Raw genomic sequence first — 24,002 nt, 5'->3', positions numbered from 1 at the left:
GGGGGGGGATGGGTAAAGTAAACATCTACTGCCTGTGACAGAAGCCCTTGGACTGCACTACACTCCACTTACTTAATGCTTCTACATATCTGACAGCAGTGTTCAATCCTTACTTTTTTTCAAGGAGTACATGTGCTCCTAAACAACAGAAATTAGGAGCATACATATAACTTTAGGAGCACACTGAAAAATGTTCAAGTAAGAGTTTCTTAAAGAAAACAATTCATTACATACATATTTACAATTTATCACATACATATTTAAACTCTGTGTGTGTGTGTGTGTACGTGTGTGTGTATGTAAATCACAATTTGCTGTTTTTAGGGGTGCTTGATTATGGCAAAAAATATAATCACGATCATTTTTTTTCAATATTGAGATCATGATTATTTAACATGATTACTTTTTGACTGTCATCTTCTCCAATTGCTGTTGTTCATACATGCACATATTTTTTCTAACTTGGCTGAGGAGACTATTACATATGTAATCATATATTGTAGTAATGATTAAGAAAAACTATAGCCTATATGAGGGAAAAACTCAGGAAGGCTGGAGTTCCGGAGCTCCGTATTAAAACTGTAATGGACCTGCCATGAGGGTGGAGCAAACTCCATTTCCAAGGATGCTTTGCGATTTTCACACTTCAGCAGGGAGCAGTCAACATCGGTCCCTCATTGGCGGAGACGCTCCTGCACAGCGGAGCGTCCTGAGGACGCAGCCATGACATCACCACCCCTTTATAAGCGAGCACGCCCAAACTACACGTCTTTCCCATGTCACTGAGCTAGGGTTAACTCCTGTTCCCCTGTGAGTTAGCTTGACTACCCCACGAACATGTTTTCCCCTCATCGAAGACTCCCCTCGTCGGACGAGACGAGACTTTGCCCGTGTTCACCCGAACACATTCCTGGACCCGAGAGAGACCGCTGCTGCAACCAGCGTCCTCAAATTCCCCCGAGAAAGAGGAAATGAAGTTACTTCGGGATAACGTGGACCGGCTCTGCCCCGCGCGTCTTCGCCGAGTCGTGTCTGCTGTTCTCTCCGCCACTCCACTCAGAGCCAGCTGCCGTGTTTTCGCCGACCTGTTTTACCGTGATGGTCACGGTGTTTTTTCCGCAGGTTTCACTTCACTCAGCTGGCCGACAGACCCGCTGATTATCTCCGCTTTAACCTAAATAGCAATTCGGGACTCGGTGCTCCGTTTGGATCTAAACAGAGAGCCGGGGTTAGCTGAGAGGCTAGCAGAGGCGAACTGGTTGTGCTTCTTTCGGTCATGCTGCAGTTAACGCTCCGCTGCTGCCTGTTTGCTGCCTGTTAGTTGTGTTCACCACGCTAGACTATTTTGTGTTTGTCCCGCTCGGGACTACTGTGTTTGTGCTGCCGTGAGTGAGAAAGTAAACTGATTTGTCGATCTTAAACCAGACAACGTGCGTTTCAGACTGCCGTCCATACGTGCGCTCTCTGTGGAAAAAGAACCGCTTCTCTCTCTCTCACGATCGCTTTCCCTCCTTCCTCTCTTGCTATTAACACACACACACACACACACACACATATATATACATACATACACGCATTCCCCTGCAAGTGTCCAACTCTGTGCAAAGCTGTTTGTGTTTTGTTTGGTAGAATTAGATTTTAGAATAGCTATTTATTGAGTGAAGCATTTGTTAACTTTGTTAATTTTGCTAAGTTTCATAAACACTGTTATATCTTTAAAGAGAAGTTCTTTAGTCATTATTGGTAACATATTGTGAAAAGTGGCTGATTGAAGGAGTCAGAGCTCGAATTCAACCCTTCTTTGTTCACCCTTGAATGATTATCTCTCAGATATTAACATTCTAGGAGAACTCCCATTTATGAGACTACCTTGCTCGGTTACTGGTCCCGGTTTCGGGGTGGTGCTTCGTTTCTGTTAGTTCATATTAATAATTCTGTTAATTGTTATAATTAATTATTATTGATAATTGATAATTATAGCAAATAATTAACTGTGTTCTTCGCAGATTCCTACAGTTGGTACCTGAATTACTGATTAAGGTTAACAATATTTTGATGTCATAATTCATAATTGTCTGCGAACAGAGGGGTGGGCTCACAGAGAGACACTGGTTAGTATTGTGTGTCAAAAGACTCTCACACTGATCATCTCCAAACGTTTTCTTGGTTCCCACAAGCTCAACTGACTGCGCCGCGGCCCGACGTGCGCAAGGGCGCGAAGGCCCGTCCAACGCTGCTTGCAGCTTTAATTATTATTATTCTTTCTTGTTACGCCACTTTAACTCTAAATTTGACCCCCTAAACATGCTCAAAAACTCACCAAATTTGGCACGCACATCAGGAATGGTGAAAAATTTGATATAATGTAAAAATTAAACCCCAAAGTGCCAAAATGTGCTCTCTAGCGCCACCTATGTATCTAAAACGGCCGCCACGGCCCGTAGGAATGTCGTAGAGAGATCGAACCAAAACCCAATTATTCGTCTCATCAAGACCTACAAATCATACGCTGACACCCCTGACCTAAATCCAACAGGAAATCCGCAATGTCCATTTCAAAGTACGATTTTTTGCCAATTTTGGACCTTGAATAAACGCTATCTCCTCCTAGGGCGTTAATGGTATCGGCTTCAAACTTTAATACATGACTTATCACACTGTGTTGAGCAAAAGTTATTAAAAACTTTGTAATAACTCGAACGGTTTAGATTTAGTAAGCCCTGAAAGTTGGAGTGCGACATTACACCTTACAATGTAAACCAATGGGGAGGCAAATTCTGGGCATGGACTTTGTGCCAAACTGGGGCATCTGGCGTCTAAACTATGAGTCCCACCACTTTCAAACCTGTATCAATGGATTCGCGACGAAAATTCCTACAAAAAAATGATATTTTTATGTAGGTTTTGGCCAAAGTTATGGGATTTATGAGGATTTTTCACAAGAAGATCACTTTGAAATCTTTCCTTCCAACTCTGAGGGAGAGGGAGAGAATGGGAGGGGGGGATGGGTAAAGTAAACATCTACTGCCTGTGACAGAAGCCCTTGGACTGCACTACACTCCACTTAGTTAATGCTTCTACATATCTGACAGCAGTGTTCAATCATTACTTCTTTTCAAGGAGCACATGTGCTCCTAAATGAAAGCAATTAGGAGCATACATATAACTTTAGGAGCACACTGAAAAATGTTCAAGTAACAGTTTCTTAAAGAAAACAATTCATTATAACATATTTACAATTGATCACATACATATTTAAACTGTGTGTGTGTGTGTGTGTGTGTGTGTGTGTGTGTGTGTGTGTGTAAATCACAATTTGCTGTTTTTAGGGGTGCTTGATTATGGCAAAAATTATAATCACGATCATTTTTGTTCAATATTGAGATCATGATTATTTAACATGATTACTTTGCGACTGTCATCTTCTCCAATTGCTGTTGTTCATACATGCACATATTTTTTCTAACTTGGCTGAAGGGACTATTACACATGTGATCATATATTGTACTAATGATCAAGAAAGACTATAGCTGATATGAGGGAAAAACTCAGGAAGAGGGTGGCAGTAATGCACCTAATATGCTGGTTGCCAACTGTGTTATAAACCGAAAAGTGGAGGTTAAAATATTTTTCCTCACAGAGTGGTACATCCTGTCAGCCGAGGGATTTCCTATCTGTGCAGCTGAACACGGTAGTTCTCTACGGACTGTTTTACCGTGATGCTCACGGTGTTTTTTCCGCAGGTTTCACTTCACTCAGCTGAAGTGAAATTTATCACATACATATTTAAACTCTGTGTGTGTGTGTGTGTGTGTGTGTGTGTGTGTGTGTGTGTGTGTGTGTGTAAATCACAATTTGCTGTTTTTAGGGGTGCTTGATTATGGCAAAAATTATAATCACAATCATTTTTGTTCAATATTGAGATCATGATTATTTAACATGATTACTTTTTGACTGTCATCTTCTCCAATTGCTGTTGTTCATACATGCACATATTTTTTCTAACTTGGCTGAGGAGACTATTACATATGTAATCATATATTGTAGTAATGATTAAGAAAAACTATAGCCTATATGAGGGAAAAACTCAGGAAGGCTGGAGTTCCGGAGCTCCGTATTAAAACTGTAATGGACCTGCCATGAGGGTGGAGCAAACTCCATTTCCAAGGATGCTTTGCGATTTTCACACTTCAGCAGGGAGCAGTCAACATCGGTCCCTCATTGGCGGAGACGCTCCTGCACAGCGGAGCGTCCTGAGGACGCAGCCATGACATCACCACCCCTTTATAAGCGAGCACGCCCAAACTACACGTCTTTCCCATGTCACTGAGCTAGGGGTAACTCCTGTTCCCCTGTGAGTTAGCTTGACTACCCCACGAACATGTTTTCCCCTCATCGGACGAGACGAGACTTTGCCCGTGTTCACCCGAACACATTCCTGGACCCGAGAGAGACCGCTGCTGCAACCAGCGTCCTCAAACTCCCCCGAGAAAGAGGAAATGAAGTTACTTCGGGATAACGTGGACCGGCTCTGCCCTGCGCGTCTTCGCCGAGTCATCTCTGCTGTTCTCTCCGCCACTCCACTCAGAGCCAGCTGCCGTGTTTTCGCCGACCTGTTTTACCTTGATGGTCACGGTGTTTTTTCCGCAGGTTTCACTTCACTCAGCTGGCCGACAGACCCGCTGATTATCTCCGCTTTAACCTAAATAGCAATTCGGGACTCGGTGCTCCGTTTGGATCTAAACAGAGAGCCGGGGTTAGCTGAGAGGCTAGCAGAGGCTAACTGGTTGTGCTTCTTTCGGTCATGCTGCAGTTAACGCTCCGCTGCTGCCTGTTTGCTGCCTGTTAGTTGTGTTCACCACGCTAGACTATTTTGTGTTTGTCCCGCTCGGGACTACTGTGTTTGTGCTGCCGTGAGTGAGAAAGTAAACTGATTTGTCGATCTTAAACCAGACAACGTGCGTTTCAGACTGCCGTCCATACGTGCGCTCTCTGTGGAAAAAGAACCGCTTCTCTCTCTCTCACGATCGCTTTCCCTCCTTCCTCTCTTGCTATTAACACACACACACACACACACACACATATATATACATACATACATACACGCATTCCCCTGCAAGTGTCCAACTCTGTGCAAAGCTGTTTGTGTTTTGTTTGGTAGAATTAGATTTTAGAATAGCTATTTATTGAGTGAAGCATTTGTTAACTTTGTTAATTTTGCTAAGTTTCATAAACACTGTTATATCTTTAAAGAGAAGTTCTTTAGTCATTATTGGTAACATATTGTGAAAAGTGGCTGATTGAAGGAGTCAGAGCTCGAATTCAACCCTTCTTTGTTCACCCTTGAATGATTATCTCTCAGATATTAACATTCTAGGTGAACTCCCATTTATGAGACTACCTTGCTCGGTTATTGGCCCCGGTTTCGGGGTGGTGCTTCGTATCTGTTAGTTCATATTAATAATTCTGTTAATTGTTATAATTAATTATTATTGATAATTGATAATTATAGCAAATAATTAACTGTGTTCTTCGCAGATTCCTACAGTTGGTACCTGAATTACTGATTAAGGTTAACAATATTTTGATGTCATAATTCATAATTGTCTGCGAACAGAGGGGTGGGCTCACAGAGAGACACTGGTTAGCATTGTGTGTCAAAAGACTCTCACGCTGATCATCTCCAAACGTTTTCTTGGTTCCCACAAGCTCAACTGACTGCGCCGCGGCCCGACGTGCGCAAGGGCGCGAAGGCCCGTCCAACGCTGCTTGCAGCTTTAATTCTTTCTTGTTACGCCACTTTAACTCTAAATTTGACCCCCTAAACATGCTCAAAAACTCACCAAATTTGGCACGCACATCAGGAATGGTGAAAAATTTGATAAAATGTAAAAATTAAACCCCAAAGTGCCAAAATGTGCTCTCTAGCGCCACCTATGTATCTAAAACGGCCACCACGGCCCGTAGGAATGTCGTAGAGAGATCGAACCAAAACTCAATTATTCGTCTCATCAAGACCTACAAATCATACGCTGACACCCCTGACCTAAATCCAACAGGAAATCCGCAATGTCCATTTCAAAGTACGATTTTTTGCCAATTTTGGACCTTGAATAAACGCTATCTCCTCCTAGGGCGTTAATGGTATCGGCTTCAAACTTTAATACATGACTTATCACACTGTGTTGAGCAAAAGTTATTAAAAACTTTGTAATAACTCGAACGGTTTAGATTTAGTAAGCCCTGAAAGTTGGAGTGCGACATTACACCTTACAATGCAAACCAATGGGGAGGCAAATTCTGGGCATGGACTTTGTGCCAAACTGGGGCATCTGGCGTCTAAACTATAAGTCCCACCACTTTCAAACCTGTATCAATGGATTCGCGACGAAAATTCCTACAAAAAAATGATATTTTTATGTAGGATTTGGCCAAAGTTATGGGATTTATGAGGATTTTTCACAAGAAGATCACTTTAAAATCTTTCCTTCCAACTGTGAGGGAGAGAGAGAGAATGGGAGGGGGGGGATGGGTAAAGTAAACATCTACTGCCTGTGACAGAAGCCCTTGGACTGCACTACACTCCAGTTACTTAATGCTTCTACATATCTGACAGCAGTGTTCAATCCTTACTTTTTTTCAAGGAGTACATGTGCTCCTAAACAACAGAAATTAGGAGCATACATATAACTTTAGGAGCACACTGAAAAATGTTCAAGTAAGAGTTTCTTAAATAAAACAATTCATTACATACATATTTACAATTTATCACATACATATTTAAACTGTGTGTGTGTGTGTGTGTGTATGTGTATGTAAATCACAATTTGCTGTTTTTAGGGGTGCTTGATTATGGCAAAAATTATAATCACAATCATTTTTGTTCAATATTGAGATCATGATTATTTAACATGATTACTTTTTGACTGTCATCTTCTCCAATTGCTGTTGTTCATACATGCACATACTTTTTCTAACTTGGCTGAGGAGACTATTACATATGTAATCATATATTGTAGTAATGATTAAGAAAAACTATAGCCTATATGAGGGAAAAACTCAGGAAGGCTGGAGTTCCGGAGCTCCGTATTAAAACTGTAATGGACCTGCCATGAGGGTGGAGCAAACTCCATTTCCAAGGATGCTTTGCGATTTTCACACCTCAGCAGGGAGCAGTCAACATCGGTCCCTCATTGGCGGAGACTCTCCTGCACAGCGGAGCGTCCTGAGGACGCAGCCATGACATCACCACCCCTTTATAAGCGAGCACGCCCAAACTACACGTCTTTCCCATGTCACTGAGCTAGGGGTAACTCCTGTTCCCCTGTGAGTTAGCTTGACTACCCCACGAACATGTTTTCCCCTCATCGAAGACTCCCCTCGTCGGACGAGACGAGACTTTGCCCGTGTTCACCCGAACACATTCCTGGACCCGAGAGAGACCGCTGCTGCAACCAGCGTCCTCAAATTCCCCCGAGAAAGAGGAAATGAAGTTACTTCGCGATAACGTGGACCGGCTCTGCCCTGCGCGTCTTCGCCGAGTTGTCTCTGCTGTTCTCTCCGCCACTCCACTCAGAGCCAGCTGCCTTGTTTTCGACGACGTGCGAGAACGGCACCGTCTGCCTCCGAGCCAAGAACAAAGATGGACATTAAGACGGACTACACACACACACAACCTGCGCACTTTCTGAAGCGACCAAGTAAGAGGCATAAGTCTGGGCATAGGCAGTGTTAGTTGTGTGTTCTTTTCAGCATCAGTTGCTGTTGTTTAGCATTTAGCCTTTTTAGCTTTATTGCTGTTGTTCTTGTTGTGTGAGTTGACGGACCGCCGAGTCCATTTTTCTCTGCTTTACTGTAAGGAGTATTTTAAGTTTGCTGCCTGTTAGTTGTGTTCACCACGCTAGACTATTTTGTGTTTTTCCCGGTCGGGACAACTGCTTCTTTTGTGCCACCGTGAGATCAGAAACCAGACAACGTACGTTACAGACTGCCGTCCGTACGTGCGCTCTCTGTGGTCAAAAGAGCCGCTTCTCTCCCTCTCACGATCGCTTTCCCTCCTTCCTCTCTTGCTACTAACACACACACACACACACACACACGCATTCCCCTGCAAGTGTCCAACTCTGTGCAAAGCTGTTTGTGTTTTGTTTGGTAGAATTAGATTTTAGAATAGCTGTTTATTGAATGAAGTATTTGTTAACTTCGTTAATTTTGCTAAGTTTAATAAACAATGTTATATCTTTAAAGAGAAGTTCTTTTGTCATTATTGTGTGTAACATATTGTGAGAAGTGGCTGATTAAAGGAGTCAGAGCTTGAATTCAACCCTTCTTTGTTCACCCTTGAATGTTGATATCTCGCAGATATTAGCATTCTAGGTGAAATCCCATTTATGAGATTACCTTGTTCGGTTATTGGTCCTGGTTTCCGGGTGGTGCTCCGTGCTTGTTAGTTCATATTAATAATTCTATTAATTATTATAATTAGTTAATTATCTTAGATAATTGATAATTATGGCAAATAATCAACTGTGTTCCTCATACATGCTACAGTTGGTGCCTGAATTATTGATTAAGGTTAACAATATTTTAATTTCATAAGCCATAATTATCTGTGATAAACAGAGGCCTGCGCTCACGGAGAGAAAGTAGTTAGTATTGTGTGTCAAAAGACTCTCACACTGATCATCTCCAAACGTTTTCTTGGTTCCCACAAGCTCAACTGACTGCGCCGCGGCCCGACGTGCGCAAGGGCGCGAAGGCCCGTCCAACGCTGCTTGCAGCTTTAATTATTAGGGCCTGAGCCCAAAGGGCGAAGACCCTATTGTTTTTCGTGTGTTTGTTTCTTTCTTCTTATTATTCTTTATTATTACGCCACTTTAAATCTAAATTTGACCTCCTAAACATGCTCAAAAACTCACCAAATTTGGCACGCACACCAGGTCTGGTGAAAAATTTGATAAAATGTAAAAATTAAACCCCAAAGTGCCAAAATGTGCTCTCTAGCGCCACCTATGTATCTAAAACGGCCACCACGGCCCGTAGGAATGTCGTAGAGAGATCGAACCAAAACTCAATTATTCGTCTCATCAAGACCTAGAAATCATACGCTGACACCCCTGACCTAAATCCAACAGGAAATCCGCAATGTCCATTTCAAAGTATGATTTTTTGCCAATTTTGGACCTTGAATGAACGCTATCTCCTCCTAGGGCGTTAATGGTATCGGCTTCAAACTTTAATACATGACTTATCACACTGTGTTGAGCAAAAGTTATTAAAAACTTTGTAATAACTCGAACGGTTTAGATTAAGTAAGCCCTGAAAGTTGGAGTGCGACATTACACCTTACAATGTAAACCAATGGGGAGGCAAATTCTGGGCATGGACTTTGTGCCAAACTGGGGCATCTGGCGTCTAAACTATAAGTCCGACCACTTTCAAACCTGTATCAATGGATTCGCGACGAAAATTCCTACAAAAAAATGATATTTTTATGTAGGATTTGGCCAAAGTTATGGGATTTATGAGCATATTTCACAAGTAGAGTACACTAAAATCTTCTCTGCAGCTGTGAGGGAGAGAGAGAGAATGGGAGGGGGGGGATGGGTAAAGTAAACATCTACTGCCTGTGACAGAAGCCCTTGGACTGGCCACACTCCACTTACTTAGTGCTTTCACACATGTGACAGCAGTGTTCAATCCTTACTTCTTTTCAAGGAGCGCATGTGCTCCTAAATGAAAGAAATTAGGAGCATATATATAACATATAACTTTAGGAGCACACTGAAAAATGTTCAAGTAAGAGTTTCTTACAGAAAATAATTCATTTCATACATATTTACAATTGATCACATACATATTTAAACTCTGTGTGTGTGTGTGTGTGTGTGTGTGTGTGTGTGTGTGTGTGTGTATGTATGTAAATCACAATTTGCTGTTTTTAGGGGTGCTTGTTTATGGCAAAAATTATAATCACAATCATTTTTGTTCAATATTGAGATCATGATTATTTAACATGATTACTTTTTGCCTGTCATCTTCTCCAATTGCTGTTGTTCATACATGCACATATTTTTTCTAACTTGGCTGAGGAGACTATTACACATCTAATCATATATTGTAGTAATGATTAAGAAAAACTATAGCCTATATGAGGGAAAAACTCAGGAAGGCTGGAGCTCCGGAGCTCCGTATTAAAACTGTAATGGACCTGCCATGAGGGTGGAGCAAACTCCATTTCCAAGAATGCTTTGCGATTTTCACACCTCAGCAGGGAGCAGTCAATATCGGTCCCTCATTGGCGGAGACGCTCCTGCACAGCGGAGCGTCCTGAGGACGCAGCCATGACATCACCACCCCTTTATAAGCGAGCACGCCCGAAATACACGTCTTTCCCATGTCACTGAGCTAGGGTTAACTCCTGTTCCCCTGTGAGTTAGCTTGACTACCCCACGAACATGTTTTCCCCTCATCGAAGACTCCCCTCGTCGGACGAGACGAGACTTTGCCCGTGTTCACCCGAACACATTCCTGGAGCCGAGAGAGACCGCTGCTGCAACCAGCGTCCTCAAATTCCCCCGAGAAAGAGGAAATGAAGTTACTTCGGGATAACGTGGACCGGCTCTGCCCTGCGCGTCTTCGCCGAGTCATCTCTGCTGTTCTCTCCGCCACTCCACTCAGAGCCAGCTGCCGTGTTTTCGCCGACCTGTTTTACCTTGATGGTCACGGTGTTTTTTCCGCAGGTTTCACTTCACTCAGCTGGCCGACAGACCCGCTGATTCTCTCCGCTTTAACCTAAATAGTAATTCGGGACTCGGTGCTCCGTTTGGATCTAAACAGAGAGCCGGGGTTAGCTGAGAGGCTAGCAGAGGCGAACTGGTTGTGCTTCTTTCGGTCATGCTGCAGTTAACGCTCCGCTGCTGCCTGTTTGCTGCCTGTTAGTTGTGTTCACCACGCTAGACTATTTTGTGTTTGTCCCGCTCGGGACTACTGTGTTTGTGCTGCCGTGAGTGAGAAAGTAAACTGATTTGTCGATCTTAAACCAGACAACGTGCGTTACAGACTGCCGTCCATACGTGCGCTCTCTGTGGAAAAAGAACCGCTTCTCTCTCTCTCACGATCGCTTTCCCTCCTTCCTCTCTTGCTATTAACACACACACACACACACACATATATATACATACATACATACACGCATTCCCCTGCAAGTGTCCAACTCTGTGCAAAGCTGTTTGTGTTTTGTTTGGTAGAATTAGATTTTAGAATAGTTATTTATTGAATGAAGCATTTGTTAACTTTGTTAATTTTGCTAAGTTTCATAAACACTGTTATATCTTTAAAGAGAAGTTCTTTAGTCATTATTGGTAACATATTGTGAAAAGTGGCTGATTGAAGGAGTCAGAGCTCGAATTCAACCCTTCTTTGTTCACCCTTGACTGATTATCTCTCAGATATTAACATTCTAGGTGAACTCCCATTTATGAGACTACCTTGCTCGGTTATTGGCCCCGGTTTCGGGGTGGTGCTTCGTATCTGTTAGTTCATATTAATAATTCTGTTAATTGTTATAATTAATTATTATTGATCATTGATAATTATAGAAAATAATTAACTGTGTTCTTCGCAGATTCCTACAGTTGGTACCTGAATTACTGATTAAGGTTAACAATATTTTGATGTCATAATTCATAATTGTCTGTGAACGGAGGGGTGGGCTCACAGAGAGACACTGGTTAGTATTGTGTGTAAAAAGACTCTCACACTGATCATCTCCAAATGTTTTCTTGGTTCCCACAAGCTCAACTGACTGCGCCGCGGCCCGCTGTGCGCAAGGGCGCGAAGGCCCGTCCAACGCTGCTTGCAGCTTTAATTAGGGCCTGAGCCCAAAGGGCGAAGACCCTATTGTTTTTCGTGTGTTTGTTTCTTTCTTATTATTATTATTATTATTATTATTATTATTCTTTATTATTACGCCACTTTAACTCTAAATTTGACCCCCTAAACATGCTCAAAAACTCACCAAATTTGGCACGCACATCAGGAATGGTGAAAAATTTGATAAAATGTAAAAATTAAACCCCAAAGTGCCAAAATGTGCTCTCTAGCGCCACCTATGTATCTAAAACGGCCGCCACGGCCCGTAGGAATGTCGTAGAGAGATCGAACCAAAACCCAATTATTCGTCTCATCAAGACCTACAAATCATACGCTGACACCCCTGACCTAAATCCAACAGGAAATCTGCAATGTCCATTTCAAAGTATGATTTTTTTGCCAATTTTGGACCTTGAATAAACGCTATCTCCTCCTAGGGCGTTAATGGTATCGGCTTCAAACTTTAATACATGACTTATCACACTGTGTTGAGCAAAAGTTATTAAAAACTTTGTAATAACTCGAACGGTTTAGATTTAGTAAGCCCTGAAAGTTGGAGTGCGACATTACACCTTACAATGTAAACCAATGGGGAGGCAAATTCTGGGCATGGCCTTTGTGCCAAACTGGGGCATCTGGCGTCTAAACTATAAGTCCCACCACTTTCAAACCTGTATCAATGGATTCGCGACGAAAATTCCTACAAAAAAATGATACTTTTATGTAGGATTTGGCCAAAGTTATGGGATTTATGAGCATATTTCACAAGTAGAGTACACTAAAATCTTCTCTGCAGCTGTGAGGGAGAGAGAGAGAATGGGAGGGGGGGGATGGGTAAAGTAAACATCTACTGCCTGTGACAGAAGCCCTTGGACTGCAGCAGTGACAGCAGTGTTCAATCCTTACTTTTTTTCAAGGAGTACATGTGCTCCTAAATGACAGAAATTAGGAGCATACATATAACTTTAGGAGCACACTGAAAAATGTTCAAGTAAGAGTTTCTTAAAGAAAACAATTCATTACATACATATTTACAATTTATCACATACATATTTAAACTGTGTGTGTGTGTGTGTATGTGTATGTAAATCACAATTTGCTGTTTTTAGGGGTGCTTGATTATGGCAAAAATTATAATCACAATCATTTTTGTTCAATATTGAGATCATGATTATTTAACATGATTACTTTTTGACTGTCATCTTCTCCAATTGCTGTTGTTCATACATGCACATATTTTTTCTAACTTGGCTGAGGAGACTATTACATATGTAATCATATATTGTAGTAATGATTAAGAAAAAGTATAGCCTATATGAGGGAAAAACTCAGGAAGGCTGGAGTTCCGGAGCTCCGTATTAAAACTGTAATGGACCTGCCATGAGGGTGGAGCAAACTCCATTTCCAAGAATGCTTTGCGATTTTCACACCTCAGCAGGGACCAGTCAACATCGGTCCCTCATTGGCGGAGACGCTCCTGCACAGCGGAGCGTCCTGAGGACGCAGCCATGACATCACCACCCCTTTATAAGCGAGCACGCCCAAACTACACGTCTTTCCCATGTCACTGAGCTAGGGGTAACTCCTGTTCCCCTGTGAGTTAGCTTGACTACCCCACGAACATGTTTTCCCCTCATCGAAGACTCCCCTCGCCGGACGAGACGAGACTTTGCCCGTGTTCACCCGAACACATTCCTGGACCCGAGAGAGACCGCTGCTGCAACCAGCGTCCTCAAATTCCCCCGAGAAAGAGGAAATGAAGTTACTTCGGGATAACGTGGACCGGCTCTGCCCCGCGCGTCTTCGCCGAGTCGTGTCTGCTGTTCTCTCCGCCACTCCACTCAGAGCCAGCTGCCGTGTTTTCGCCGACCTGTTTTACCGTGATGGTCACGGTGTTTTTTCCGCAGGTTTCACTTCACTCAGCTGGCCGACAGACCCGCTGATTCTCTCCGCTTTAACCTAAATAGCAATTCGGGACTCGGTGCTCCGTTTGGATCTAAACAGAGAGCCGGGGTTAGCTGAGAGGCTAGCAGAGGCGAACTGGTTGTGCTTCTTTCGGTCATGCTGCAGTTAACGCTCCGCTGCTGCCTGTTTGCTGCCTGTTAGTTGTGTTCACCATGCTAGACTATTTTGTGTTTGTCCCGCTCGGGACTACTGTGTTTGTGCTGCCGTGAGTGAGAAAGTAAACTGATTTGTCGATCTTAAACCAGACAACGTGCGTTACAGACTGCCGTCCATACGTGCGCTCTCTGTGGAAAAAGAACCGCTTCTCTCTCTCTCACGATCGCTTTCCCTCCTTCCTCTCTTGCTATTAATACACACACACACACACACACATATATATATACATACATACATACACGCATTCCCCTGCAAGTGTCCAACTCTGTGCAAAGCTGTTTGTGTTTTGTTTGGTAGAATTAGATTTTAGAATAGCTATTTATTGAGTGAAGCATTTGTTAACTTTGTTAATTTTGCTAAGTTTCATAAACACTGTTATATCTTTAAAGAGAAGTTCTTTTGTCATTATTGGTAACATATTGTGAAAAGTGGCTGATTGAAGGAGTCAGAGCTCGAATTCAACCCTTCTTTGTTCACCCTTGAATGATTATCTCTCAGATATTAACATTCTAGGAGAACTCCCATTTATGAGACTACCTTGCTCGGTTATTGGCCCCGGTTTCGGGGTGGTGCTTCGTATCTGTTAGTTCATATTAATAATTCTGTTAATTGTTATAATTAATTATTATTGATAATTGATAATTATAGCAAATAATTAACTGTGTTTTTCGCAGATTCCTACAGTTGGTACCTGAATTACTGATTAAGGTTAACAATATTTTGATGTCATAATTCATAATTGTCTGTGAACAGAGGGGTGGGCTCACAGAGAGACACTGGTTAGTATTGTGTGTCAAAAGACTCTCACACTAATCATCTCCAAACGTTTTCTGGGTTCCCACAAGCTCAACTGACTGCGCCGCGGCCCGCTGTGCGCAAGGGCGCGAAGGCCCGTCCAACGCTGCTTGCAGCTTTAATTAGGGCCTGAGCCCAAAGGGCGAAGACCCTATTGTTTTTCGTGTGTTTGTTTCTTTATTATTATTATTCTTTCTTGTTACGCCACTTTAACTCTAAATTTGACCCCCTGAACATGCTCAAAAACTCACCAAATTTGGCACGCACATCAGGAATGGTGAAAAATTTGATAAAATGTAATAATTAAACCCCAAAGTGCCAAAATGTGCTCGAGAGCGCCACCTATGTATCTAAAACGGCCGCCACGGCCCGTAGGAATGTCGTAGAGAGATCGAACCAAAACTCAATTATTCGTCTCATCAAGACCTACAAATCATACGCTGACACCCCTGACCTAAATCCAACAGGAAATCCGCAATGTCAATTTCAAAGTATGATTTTTTGCCAATTTTGGACCTTGAATAAACGCTATCTCCTCCTAGGGCGTTAATGGTATCGGCTTCAAACTTGAATACATGACTTATCACACTGTGTTGAGCAAAAGTTATTAAAAACTTTGTAATAACTCGAACGGTTTAGATTTAGTAAGCCCTGAAAGTTGGAGTGCGACATTACACCTTACAATGTAAACCAATGGGGAGGCAAATTCTGGGCATGGACTTTGTGCCAAACTGGGGCATCTGGCGTCTAAACTATAAGTCCCACCACTTTCAAACCTGTATCAATGGATTCGCGACGAAAATTCCTACAAAAAAATGATATTTTTATGTAGGATCTGGCCAAAGTTATGGGATTTATGAGGATTTTCCACAAGAAGATCACTTTGAAATCTTTCCTTCCAACTGTGAGGGAGAGAGAGAGAATGGGAGGGGGGGATGGGTAAAGTAAACATCTACTGCCTGTGACAGAGGGTGGAGCAAACTCCATTTCCAAGGATGCTTTGCGATTTTCACACCTCAGCAGGGAGCAGTCCACATTGGTCCCTCATTGGCGGAGACGCTCCTGTACAGCGGAGCGTCTCGAGGACACAGCCATGACATCACCACCCCTTTATAAGCGAGCACGCCCAAACTACACGTCTTTCCCATGTCACTGAGCTAGGGGTAACTCCTGTTCCCCTATGAGTTAGCTTAACTACCCCACGAACATGTTTTCCCCTCATCGGACGAGACGAGACTTTGCCCGTGTTCACCCGAACACATTCCTGGATCCGAGAGAGACCGCTGCTGCAACCAGCGTCCTCAAATTCCCTCGAGAAAGAAGAAATGAAGTTACTTCGGGATAACGTGGACCGGCTCTGCCCTGCGCGTCTTCGCCGAGTCGTCTCTGCTGCTCTCTCCGCCATTCCACTCAGAGCCAGCTGCCTTGTTTTCGCTGACGTGCGAGAACGGCACCGTCTGCCTCCGAGCCAAGAACAAAGATGGACATTAAGACGGACTACACACACACACACAACCTGCGCACTTTCTGAAGCGACCAAGTAAGAGGCATAAATCTGGGCATAGGCAGTGTTAGTTGTGTGTTCTTTTCAGCATCAGTTGCTGTTGTTTAGCATTTAGCCTTTTTAGCTTTATTGCTATTGTTCTTGTGTGAGTTGACGGACCGCCGAGTCCATTTTTCTCTGCTTTACTGTGAGGAGTATTTTAAGTTTGCTTCCTGTTAGTTGTGTTCACCACGCTAGACTATTTTGTGTTTTTCCCGGTCGGGACAACTGCTACTTTTGTGCCACCGTGAGTGTGAAAGTAAATTGATTTGTCGATCAGAAACCAGACAACGTACGTTACAGACTGCCGTCCGTACGTGCGCTCTCTGTGGACAAAAGCTTCTCTCCCTCTCACGATCGCTTTCCCTCCTCCCTCTCTTGCGACTAACACACACACTCACACGCGCGCACAGACACACGCACCGACATCTTTTTGCACATCTGACGGTCAGATAACATCAGACAAAGCTTTGCTTTGTCTTTCGTTATCCGCCATCAGACACGTGTGTTTTTCACGGAATTGGGTGAGGGCAAGACGCCGACCACCAGTCACCTTGTAAGACACCGCCGTACTAATGCCATCGAGTCTCGCGTGACGTTACATACTCCCACAGTCACGTCCGCGTCGCAGACCTTCGACGTCATCACGTCAGGCCCCGTCGTCATCTCTCTCACACACACATCTTTACATACATACATATACGCATTCCCCTGCAAGTGTCCAACTCTGTGCAAAGCTGTTTGTGTTTTGTTTGGTAGAATTAGATTTTAGAATAGCTGTTTATTGAATGAAGTATTTGTTAACTTTGTTAATTTTGCTAAGTTTAATAAACAATGTTATATCTTTAAAGAGAAGTTCTTTTGTCATTATTGTGTGTAACATATTGTGAGATGTGGCTAATTGAAGGAGTCAGAGCTTGAATTCAACCCTTCTTTGTTCACCCTTGAAAGTTGATAAGGTTGTTAAGGTTAACAATATTTTGATTTCGTAATCCATAATTGTCTGTGAACAGAGGGGTGGGCTCACAGAGAGACACTGGTTAGTATTGTGCGTCAAGACTCTCACACTGATCATCTCCAAATGTTTTCTTGGTTCCCAGGAGCTTAGGTGACTGCGCCGCGGCCCGCTGTGCGCAAGGGCGCGAAGGCCCGTCCAACGCTGCTTGCAGCTTTAATTATTATTATTCTTTCTTGTTACGCCACTTTAACTCTAAATTTGACCCCCTGAACATGCTCAAAAACTCACCAAATTTGGCACGCACATCAGGAATGGTGAAAAATTTGATAAAATGTAATAATTAAACCCCAAAGTGCCAAAATGTGCTCTCTAGCGCCACCTATGTATCTAAAACGGCCGCCACGGCCCGTAGGAATGTCGTAGAGAGATCGAACCAAAACTCAATTATTCGTCTCATCAAGACCTACAAATCATACGCTGACACCCCTGACCTAAATCCAACAGGAAATCCGCAATGTCAATTTCAAAGTATGATTTTTTGCCAATTTTGGACCTTGAATAAACGCTATCTCCTCCTAGGGCGTTAATGGTATCGGCTTCAAACTTGAATACATGACTTATCACACTGTGTTGAGCAAAAGTTATTAAAAACTTTGTAATAACTCGAACGGTTTAGATTTAGTAAGCCCTGAAAGTTGGAGTGCGACATTACACCTTACAATGTAAACCAATGGGGAGGCAAATTCTGGGCATGGACTTTGTGCCAAACTGGGGCATCTGGCGTCTAAACTATAAGTCCCACCACTTTCAAACCTGTATCAATGGATTCGCGACGAAAATTCCTACAAAAAAATGATATTTTTATGTAGGATTTGGCCAAAGTTATGGGATTTATGAGGATTTTCCACAAGAAGATCACTTTGAAATCTTTCCTTCCAACTGTGAGGGAGAGAGAGAGAATGGGAGGGGGGGATGGGTAAAGTAAACATCTACTGCCTGTGACAGAGGGTGGAGCAAACTCCATTTCCAAGGATGCTTTGCGATTTTCACACCTCAGCAGGGAGCAGTCCACATTGGTCCCTCATTGGCGGAGACGCTCCTGTACAGCGGAGCGTCTCGAGGACACAGCCATGACATCACCACCCCTTTATAAGCGAGCACGCCCAAACTACACGTCTTTCCCATGTCACTGAGCTAGGGGTAACTCCTGTTCCCCTGTGAGTTAGCTTAACTACCCCACGAACATGTTTTCCCCTCATCGGACGAGACGAGACTTTGCCCGTGTTCACCCGAACACATTCCTGGATCCGAGAGAGACCGCTGCTGCAACCAGCGTCCTCAAATTCCCTCGAGAAAGAAGAAATGAAGTTACTTCGGGATAACGTGGACCGGCTCTGCCCTGCGCGTCTTCGCCGAGTCGTCTCTGCTGCTCTCTCCGCCATTCCACTCAGAGCCAGCTGCCTTGTTTTCGCTGACGTGCGAGAACGGCACCGTCTGCCTCCGAGCCAAGAACAAAGATGGACATTAAGACGGACTACACACACACACACAACCTGCGCACTTTCTGAAGCGACCAAGTAAGAGGCATAAATCTGGGCATAGGCAGTGTTAGTTGTGTGTTCTTTTCAGCATCAGTTGCTGTTGTTTAGCATTTAGCCTTTTTAGCTTTATTGCTATTGTTCTTGTTGTGTGAGTTGACGGACCGCCGAGTCCATTTTTCTCTGCTTTACTGTGAGGAGTATTTTAAGTTTGCTTCCTGTTAGTTGTGTTCACCACGCTAGACTATTTTGTGTTTTTCCCGGTCGGGACAACTGCTTCTTTTGTGCCACCGTGAGTGAGAAAGTAAATTGATTTGTCGATCAGAAACCAGACAACGTACGTTACAGACTGCCGTCCGTACGTGCGCTCTCTGTGGACAAAAGCTTCTCTCCCTCTCACGATCGCTTTCCCTCCTCCCTCTCTTGCGACTAACACACACACTCACACGCGCGCACAGACACACGCACCGACATCTTTTTGCACATCTGACGGTCAGATAACATCAGACAAAGCTTTGCTTTGTCTTTCGTTATCCGCCATCAGACACGTGTGTTTTTCACGGAATTGGGTGAGGGCAAGACGCCGACCACCAGTCACCTCGTAAGACACCGCCGTACTAATGCCATCGAGTCTCGCGTGACGTTACATACTCCCACAGTCACGTCCGCGTCGCAGACCTTCGACGTCATCACGTCAGGCCCCGTCGTCATCTCTCTCACACACACATCTTTACATACATACATATACGCATTCCCCTGCAAGTGTCCAACTCTGTGCAAAGCTGTTTGTGTTTTGTTTGGTAGAATTAGATTTTAGAATAGCTGTTTATTGAATGAAGTATTTGTTAACTTTGTTAATTTTGCTAAGTTTAATAAACAATGTTATATCTTTAAAGAGAAGTTCTTTTGTCATTATTGTGTGTAACATATTGTGAGATGTGGCTAATTGAAGGAGTCAGAGCTTGAATTCAACCCTTCTTTGTTCACCCTTGAAAGTTGATAAGGTTGTTAAGGTTAACAATATTTTGATTTCGTAATCCATAATTGTCTGTGAACAGAGGGGTGGGCTCACAGAGAGACACTGGTTAGTATTGTGCGTCAAGACTCTCACACTGATCATCTCCAAATGTTTTCTTGGTTCCCAGGAGCTTAGGTGACTGCGCCGCGGCCCGCTGTGCGCAAGGGCGCGAAGGCCCGTCCAACGCTGCTTGCAGCTTTAATTATTATTCTTTCTTTCTTGTTACGCGACTTTAACTCTAAATTTGACCCCCTAAACATGCTCAAAAACTCACCAAATTTGGCACGCACATCAGGAATGGTGAAAAATTTGATAAAATGTAAAAATTAAACCCCAAAGTGCCAAAATGTGCTCTCTAGCGCCACCTATGTATCTAAAACGGCCACCACGGCCCGTAGGAATGTCGTAGAGAGATCGAACCAAAACCCAATTATTCGTCTCATCAAGACCTACAAATCATACGCTGACACCCCTGACCTAAATCCAACAGGAAATCTGCAATGTCCATTTCAAAGTATGATTTTTTTGCCAATTTTGGACCTTGAATAAACGCTATCTCCTCCTAGGGCGTTAATGGTATCGGCTTCAAACTTTAATACATGACTTATCACACTGTGTTGAGCAAAAGTTATTAAAAACTTTGTAATAACTCGAACGGTTTAGATTTAGTAAGCCCTGAAAGTTGGAGTGCGACATTACACCTTACAATGTAAACCAATGGGGAGGCAAATTCTGGGCATGGACTTTGTGCCAAACTGGGGCATCTGGCGTCTAAACTATGAGTCCCACCACTTTCAAACCTGTATCAATGGATTCGCGACAAAAATTCCTACAAAAAAATGATATTTTTATGTAGGATTTGGCCAAAGTTATGGGATTTATGAGGATTTTCCACAAGAAGATCACTTTGAAATCTTTCCTTCCAACTGTGAGGGAGAGAGAGAGAATGGGAGGGGGGGGATGGGTAAAGTAAACATCTACTGCCTGTGACAGAAGCCCTTGGACTGCAGCAGTGACAGCAGTGTTCAATCCTTACTTCTTTTCAAGGAGTACATGTGCTCCTAAATGACAGAAATTAGGAGCATACATATAACTTTAGGAGCACACTGAAAAATGTTCAAGTAAGAGTTTCTTAAATAAAACAATTCATTACATACATATTTACAATTGATCACATACATATTTAAACTGTGTGTGTGTGTGTGTGTGTGTGTGTGTGTATGTGTATGTAAATCACAATTTGCTGTTTTTAGGGGTGCTTGATTATGGCAAAAATTATAATCACAATCATTTTTGTTCAATATTGAGATCATGATTATTTAACATGATTACTTTTTGACTGTCATCTTCTCCAATTGCTGTTGTTCATACATGCACATACTTTTTCTAACTTGGCTGAGGAGACTATTACATATGTAATCATATATTGTAGTAATGATTAAGAAAAACTATAGCCTATATGAGGGAAAAACTCAGGAAGGCTGGAGTTCCGGAGCTCCGTATTAAAACTGTAATGGACCTGCCATGAGGGTGGAGCAAACTCCATTTCCAAGGATGCTTTGCGATTTTCACACTTCAGCAGGGAGCAGTCAACATCGGTCCCTCATTGGCGGAGACGCTCCTGCACAGCGGAGCGTCCTGAGGACGCAGCCATGACATCACCACCCCTTTATAAGCGAGCACGCCCAAACTACACGTCTTTCCCATGTCACTGAGCTAGGGGTAACTCCTGTTCCCCTGTGAGTTAGCTTGACTACCCCACGAACATGTTTTCCCCTCATCGAAGACTCCCCTCGTCGGACGAGACGAGACTTTGCCCGTGTTCACCCGAACACATTCCTGGACCCGAGAGAGACCGCTGCTGCAACCAGCGTCCTCAAATTCCCCCGAGAAAGAGGAAATGAAGTTACTTCGGGATAACGTGGACCGGCTCTGCCCTGCGCGTCTTCGCCGAGTTGTCTCTGCTGTTCTCTCCGCCATTCCACTCAGAGCCAGCTGCCGTGTTTTCGACGACGTGCGAGAACGGCACCGTCTGCCTCCGAGCCAAGAACAAAGATGGACATTAAGACGGACTACACACACACACAACCTGCGCACTTTCTGAAGCGACCAAGTAAGAGGCATAAGTCTGGGCATAGGCAGTGTTAGTTGTGTGTTCTTTTCAGCATCAGTTGCTGTTGTTTAGCATTTAGCCTTTTTAGCTTTATTGCTGTTGTTCTTGTTGTGTGAGTTGACGGACCGCCGAGTCCATTTTTCTCTGCTTTACTCTGAGGAGTATTTTAAGTTTGCTGCCTGTTAGTTGTGTTCACCACGCTAGACTATTTTGTGTTTTTCCCGGTCGGGACAACTGCTACTTTTGTGCCACCGTGAGATCAGAAACCAGACAACGTACGTTACAGACTGCCGTCCGTACGTGCGCTCTCTGTGGTCAAAAGAGCCGCTTCTCTCCCTCTCACGATCGCTTTCCCTCCTTCCTCTCTTGCTACTAACACACACACACACACACACACACACACACACACACACACACACGCATTCCCCTGCAAGTGTCCAACTCTGTGCAAAGCTGTTTGTGTTTTGTTTGGTAGAATTAGATTTTAGAATAGCTGTTTATTGAATGAAGTATTTGTTAACTTTGTTAATTTTGCTAAGTTTAATAAACAATGTTATATCTTTAAAGAGAAGTTCTTTTGTCATTATTGTGTGTAACATATTGTGAGAAGTGGCTGATTAAAGGAGTCAGAGCTTGAATTCAACCCTTCTTTGTTCACCCTTGAATGTTGATATCTCGCAGATATTAACATTCTAGGTGAACTCCCATTTATGAGATTACCTTGTTCGGTTATTGGTCCTGGTTTCCGGGTGGTGCTTCGTATCTGTTAGTTCATATTAATAATTCTATTAGTTATTATAATTAGTTAATTATCTTAGATAATTGATAATTATGGCAAATAATCAACTGTGTTCCTCACAGATCCGACAGTGGGTGCCTGAATTATTGATTAAGGTTAACAATATTTTGATTTCATAATTCATAATTGTCTGTGATAAACAGAGGGGTGGGCTCACAGAGAGACACTGGTTAGTATTGTGTGTAAAAAGACTCTCACACGGATCATCTCCAAACGTTTTCTTGGTTCCCACAAGCTCAACTGACTGCGCCGCGGCCCGACGTGCGCAAGGGCGCGAAGGCCCGTTCAACGCTGCTTGCAGCTTTAATTATTATTCTTTCTTTCTTGTTACGCGACTTTAACTCTAAATTTGACCCCCTAAACATGCTCAAAAACTCACCAAATTTGGCACGCACATCAGGAATGGTGAAAAATTTGATAAAATGTAAAAATTAAACCCCAAAGTGCCAAAATGTGCTCTCTAGCGCCACCTATGTATCTAAAACGGCCACCACGGCCCGTAGGAATGTCGTAGAGAGATCGAACCAAAACCCAATTATTCGTCTCATCAAGACCTACAAATCATACGCTGACACCCCTGACCTAAATCCAACAGGAAATCTGCAATGTCAATTTCAAAGTATGATTTTTTTTGCCAATTTTGGACCTTGAATAAACGCTATCTCCTCCTAGGGCGTTAATGGTATCGGCTTCAAACTTTAATACATGACTTATCACACTGTGTTGAGCAAAAGTTATTAAAAACTTTGTAATAACTCGAACGGTTTAGATTTAGTAAGCCCTGAAAGTTGGAGTGCGACATTACACCTTACAATGTAAACCAATGGGGAGGCAAATTCTGGGCATGGACTTTGTGCCGAACTGGGGCATCTGGTGTCTAAACTATAAGTCCCACCAATTTCAAACCTGTATCAATGGATTCGCGACGAAAATTCCTACAAAAAAATGATATTTTTATGTAGGATTTGGCCAAAGTTATGGGATTTATGAGGATATTTAACAAGAAGATCACTTTAAAATCTTTCCTTCCAACTGTGAGGGAGAGAGAGAGAATGGGAGGGGGGGGATGGGTAAAGTAAACATCTACTGCCTGTGACAGAAGCCCTTGGACTGCAACACACTCCAGTTACTTAATGCTTCTACATATCTGACAGCAGTGTTCAATCCTTACTTTTTTTCAAGGAGTACATGTGCTCCTAAATGACAGAAATTAGGAGCATACATATAACTTTAGGAGCACACT

Source organism: Thunnus albacares, chromosome 2 (genome assembly GCF_914725855.1).
Source record: "Thunnus albacares chromosome 2, fThuAlb1.1, whole genome shotgun sequence".
Lineage (NCBI taxonomy): Eukaryota > Metazoa > Chordata > Actinopteri > Scombriformes > Scombridae > Thunnus > Thunnus albacares.
This window is presented reverse-complemented; position numbering follows the sequence as displayed.